This window comes from Molothrus ater, chromosome 15, assembly GCF_012460135.2.
Source record: "Molothrus ater isolate BHLD 08-10-18 breed brown headed cowbird chromosome 15, BPBGC_Mater_1.1, whole genome shotgun sequence".
NCBI lineage: Eukaryota > Metazoa > Chordata > Aves > Passeriformes > Icteridae > Molothrus > Molothrus ater.
The window spans coordinates 6,496,532-6,502,531 of NC_050492.2; positions in this window are offsets into that span (position 1 = coordinate 6,496,532).

The window sequence follows — 6,000 nt, forward strand, 5'->3', positions numbered from 1 at the left end:
AATAGTCTATTTATTTGTCACTGCAGTTGAAGTGGTGCTTTTCACTTCACAAGGAGGGATAAAAGAAACCAAGCAAGATGATACCATGGTCTTTTCATATTCCTAAAAAACTGTTTGTCTGTATTATTCAACTTGTTACATTATTTGCTGTTCAGTTCAGTCTCTCATACAATTTGAAATGATAAAAAGAGAAAACACCAGTTTCTCTCCCAGTTGTGTGAGATACTTAGAACATGGCTGGACAGTCAGATCTCACAGGACCTGGTCAGTACAATGGGCTATTTAATGTAACAATGCCTATTTATTATACTTTACAAAGAGAAGCTACAGTTATTTTTCCTTATAGTGGTTACTTCCTTCTGTGGTGAGCAGAAACTTCATGACAGCTTTGGCTGGAATTTCTTTTCAAGAACTTTTAAATTTTCAGAGTTTGAAAATAATAGATCAGGCCAAGAGAATTACTATAATTCAGTAATTTGGAGTGAATAATGGAAGTGAAGTTTTTGTGTCTGAACACAGCAAGATGTGCATATTAGCATGGCAGTGTATGCATGAGCTGTATGCATATTATGTGCATATATTTACATTTCTGGTGTAACATTCCAATTGAAAAAAACAGCAGTCAATGGGCTATTATGTGGAAGCAGGCAGGACTTACCAAATGTAAGCAGTTTTTATTTCTTCAGCATTTTCAAGATGCAAGATGTGTAATAATCACTTCAGATGCTATGTATAATTAAATTATTCAAATGTATTCCACTTTCCAGGTTTCAAGGTCATGGTGATAGATTAGATATTGTGTTTCTAATGTTACTATCTAGGTAGTACAGACCACTTATAGAAGAAAACTTCTGTTAGAGCAAATGAATATGTAACCAGGTGAACTTAAGAAATACTCATCTTAAATAATTACAAACTAAAGCAGAGCCTGATGTGAACAAGCCTTTTTCCTTGCTTGCTTTTTTCAGGATGGTTAAAGGTGTTTAAAATGCATTATTTGTGCTGTATCCTTATGACACAGTAATAGTGAAATTAGCTTTGTAAACATCATTTTAAAAAAATATTACATTTTTAAAAAGAAGAATATTCAAGTGAACCCAAATGTCACCTTGACTAAGGCTGCTCAATGCAGCATGTAGGTGAAGTGCTCATCTTATTCTCATTCTGACTAGCAACTTTTTTTTTTTTCCCCCTTGGAAAGGGGACAAAACTCACACTGTCTCATGACTGCAATGCTGAAAAGAGCAAAGTCACAAAACTCTGCAGGATCCTTCATTTTCTTAGCTGTAGTTATGTTTATTGAGGTCATTTATTTCTGGGTAGGTCTGTATTGCACTTTGACAAACAAGTTTGATATAATCTCTTCCAAAAATCCAATCACCCTTGTAAATGAAGAAGTCTGCGCTTTCTGCTGTGCTAATAGCTCTTCAAATTTGCTAATTTTGAACATTAAAACCAATTTTGAACAGGTAAAATCTCTTGCAATATGTGGTATTTTGAGACAGATACTAATAGACATTAGAAATTACTACTGATGGTGGTGGCTGGAGACATACAGTTATACATTAGTGAGGTAACATTGCTTATGTGCTAACAGGATGTGACTGATGCACTGTGGTGCTGTCCGGGGGCTTTGGAAAGTCTGTGCTTCGATTACTGAGAATCAAATGTGTGATTGGATACCAATCACAGACTGTGTCAGAGGATGCCTTACAGGGGAGGGTTGGAAGTGTGGTGTTGAACTGAAGATGAACCTCTCTGGGCAGGGCTGGTGACAGACAGGCCCGAATAAGGCTGCTGCTTTCATCTCCTTCTTCATTTTTTCTGGCTCTATTAAATAATGTACTGCACCCTCCCCATCCAAGAACCAGGAAAATGTGTTTCTCTGTTAGAAATGCTTGGTTATTTTCTTAACTATAGAGAACTACATCTCACTATATGCCCACAGTCCAGGCTTTAATTTTTGGACAGCTAGATGGTGCTGCTTGAATAGCTACTATATAATTACTTTTAAATTTTATTATCATAATGTTAAGTCCAAGTTCAAGATTCAGATGTATCCGAGAGGGAGTGCTGATTTGCTGCATGTCCCAGCAGACTGAAAATGCAGGTCAAAGAGAAAATCTTTCCTGTGCTTCACCTGCTGCTTTCTTGTGGTGAGGCTGATAAAAACCACAGCTGTAATATTAAAATGAATTGAATGAAAACTAGTGAGAGTTTTTCTCTAGTGCTCTGTGATGTACTCACTTGTATGAAGGTGGTGATGGCAGAGATTGGAGACAAGTGTCAGGTAAGGTGAGGCAGAGTGGAAGGCACTGAACAATAGCCAAGCTGCTGGAGGGTTTTATAGAATCACAGCAAATAAGGGTTCTATGTGGGATGCAATAGCAGACAGTGAAAGAGATATTCTGGAGGGGTTCCTCCAAAGTGTGGAGCAAGGTTTGGAGAAGTTAGAGAAGTATTTGCTGAACAGTGTGACTAGTGGGTCAAAGTGCTGCTATGAGGGCAGATGGGAGGGATGTGTTTATTTTTCAGCAATGAATGAATAATTGTAACTGGAATGAATGTGAATCATGAAGAGCTGTACAACTGAAGTCAGGTAGCTTGTGTGTTGGGGGGCAGCTCTGAATGGCTGCCAGGTAGCTGGAGGTGCAGACTAGGAAAATAAAAATTAGCGAGAACATACATAAGCAACAAAACCACCACAGAACCTGAGTTGTGTCAGAAAATTTAGTATAAAACTGGGTTTTCACTTTTTGTTTTGAGAATTATGAATTTAAGTTATTGTTTCAGTTGAGGGAACTGAATCAATCCCTTGTCTGTGCACTTTATTAAAAAGTGCTCTGTAGCTTCCTAAAGTTAGCAGCAATTTTGTGCAGAAGATTTTGAAGCACAAATATAAAAGGTAGTGCCATTGAAGGGAGGGAAGATAATGTGCTAGGCTTTGAGGCTATATCAAAAGCAGACACAACAGATAAGGAGCTGCCTTGTGAAATAGGAACATGGTGTTTCAAGCTTCATTGTCAGGACTGGAATGTTTTCAAGAAACTTGATTTTGTTTATGTTCAAGAGTTTGCTTTCCTATGCACTTCTCAGAGTTGCTCATGTCAAGCCATGCCTCAGCCATCTTAGTGTTTATTATTTCACCTCCAAAGGTAGACAGATGATAGATTCAAAATATATCTAGTCATTACCATTGCAAACCCTGGAGAATACCTGGTACTGAATTCTTTCTCTTTTTGGGAAATGGAAAATACATTAAAATGGCAGCCTTTAGTGCTCTTCTTTCATTCTATCTACAGGGCATGGGATTTATGTCTGTAACATTTGTGCTTACTATTTAGCTGTGAAAGTGCTGGGTAAGACATACACAATTATATGTCAGAGCTTGCTTTAAATTGCTGTGATTTATAGAAGATATTACTCTGTTATCATACAAGTTTTTTTGAGTAATAGTTAAGCAGATATTTTAAAAAATATTTTGAGCATTAGAATACTGATATTTTACCATTTCTTAGTGATATAAATAAATCTAAGGCTTCCTTTTGTGTGTATATTACATTCAGGCATGAGCAAGCACATATGTAAAATATTCACTAACATATTTGTAAAATAATAGATAAAGACTAATGCATTTAAAGCAGAGCAACAGCTGAGCAGAATATTTGGGTGTTGTAAACTGTCACACCTTCAATGGATTTGACTGAATTTATACTGTCTGGATCATGCAGAGCTAATTGAGTCTCCTCGCATAGGCAAGTATTGACATGTCAGTATTTCAGCTGGTAATGTGAGGATTGCTAATGCATTGCTGGGAGCTCCCTTCACTTTCAAAGGCACTTGCCCGGATATCAGGGAGAAGAGAGAGTTGTTCACACTCATCTTTTTACCATGCTTCTGAAAAAACGTGAAATATCAAGAAACATTCTGTTATCATTAAAGGCTGTCCTGTTAATTAATGAGTTGCTATGTTTTAACTCTCCTGACTTGGAAAAACCAAACCCAATGATTTGACAAGTGCTGGTAGTTTGTATCTTTTTGTACTGATCCATGGTGTGCGTTCTTTGAATTCAGCTTGTTGGGAATTATTTCTACAGTAGGTATGTTTCCACTACACATTTTGATAATTAGGAGTTTAAAAATTTCATTTCTTATATTATAATTACAAAGAGAGCAATAAAAATGTAAAATAAGTCAGTATTGACTGCATTAACTTTAAATATGAAAAACGTGACATTTACCGGGTTCTAACTTAAATGTCAAAACAAGGGGATGAAAAATAGGGCAAAAGCCTTGGGGCATCCTTGAAATGGTCATCCTGAGATGCATAGATGGCAATCTAGTATTGTCTCATGAGTTTCTCTTTCTGTAGAAACAAAAATCTCCAAGCAAAATGCTCTTTATTAATTCTGTTTTAAAATGTGAAACTTCTTAAATTGTTGTCACTTCCAAGAATAGAGTATAAAGCAAACTTTCACTTTACAATAATAGTCATTGCCCATTGTGGAATACTTGTCACTTGTGAGAGGGAAGGTTCATTCCACCTTGTGCTGTGTGGCTCTAAGAAGTCTACTCAGGTGTGGGACAGGTGTGATATTAATTCTCTGGTATTGAAAGTTCATTCTGGGAGTCAAAAGCAGTGAAATGTTCTCCTTTTTCCTGCTCCACTCCAGACCCAATCTGTGCAGCATGGGAGAAATTTTAACACACAGCTTGTTTATGTACTTGGCTCTTGGGTTGGGTGTATTGTAACAACTCTTTTTCCTTCACATCTCTATTTATTGAGGACCTGAACATGTCAGTGCAGTTAATGTCCAGAAACCTCTGTAGAAGTTCAGACATCTGAGGGGTCTGGCAGTAACAGCTTGTTATTAAATTTTCTGGGAAGTTCTGGAAGTCTGGCTTGCAGAGCTGGGAAACTGCAAGGATGCAGCACAATAGTATCAAAAACCCATTACAAAGAAACAAGAGGGGAATCAACTCATAGCAAAGTTCTCAGGAAAGCTGATTTTTTAGGAAGATTTTTTCCCTTTGCTTGATGAGAGGCAATGCAGTGTAAGTGTATGCAGCACTGCATTGCAAAAGTGTTACAATGGAAAGCCTGGGGCTCTGGTGATGGGCTTGTGGTGGGGTAGGCCAGGTGGGAAGAACTCAAATTCAGGTGCTTGAAAACTGAGACTCAGGAGCTTGGTGGCATGTGTGTTCAGACTTGTTTTCTTTCTTTCAGAATGTTTTATGATTCTATGTTGACTTAAACCTAAGTACATGGGAGTTAGACTGAACTTAAAAATGCCTCCAAATTATGGGGATTCTGCTGGAATCACGAACAGGGTTTGTTTTTTTTTCCTCATAGCCCAGAAGTTCTCTTGAATGTCTCTTTTTCCATTATGCAGCTGTGATCTTTATCTTATTCAGAAGACTCAACTTTGTAATATTTGTATTGATCTCCACATTAGACACGAGGCTGTGTCACCATGTAACTGTTGTCACAAGAACAGTGTTTCAAAATATTAATGGCAGATTAATTGATGGCCATGATGCTGAGCACCCTAGGCCAGTCCTCAGCCAAACTTTCTCCTTGAGGTTCTGACAGTTTTCACACTTGATTTCCATGGCTCTTTCCCTGTCAGAGTCTCCAGAGGAGCAGTGCAGCAGGTCTTTTTTTCTCACTCTAAGTATCTTCTTTTTCTGGGGTGATTAACTGAGATCTTTCCTGGATTCAAAGAAAATGTACTTGAATGTCATGGACACTATTTAACACTTCTGAATTGAAGGAGAAAATGGTGTGAAAAGTAATAGTTTCCAAGTATTGGAAAAGAGCAAGTGGCTGTTTTGATAGATGTTCAAGCTTGCCAAAATGAAAGATTTTCAACCTGAGAATTAATACTTCACACTCCAAGATAAGAAATAGTGTATTTACATAAAGCTATTTATTTTATCTTTAAGCTTACCTTGTGTTTGGCATCTTTTCAGATATAATAATGAAAATGCATCTGATCA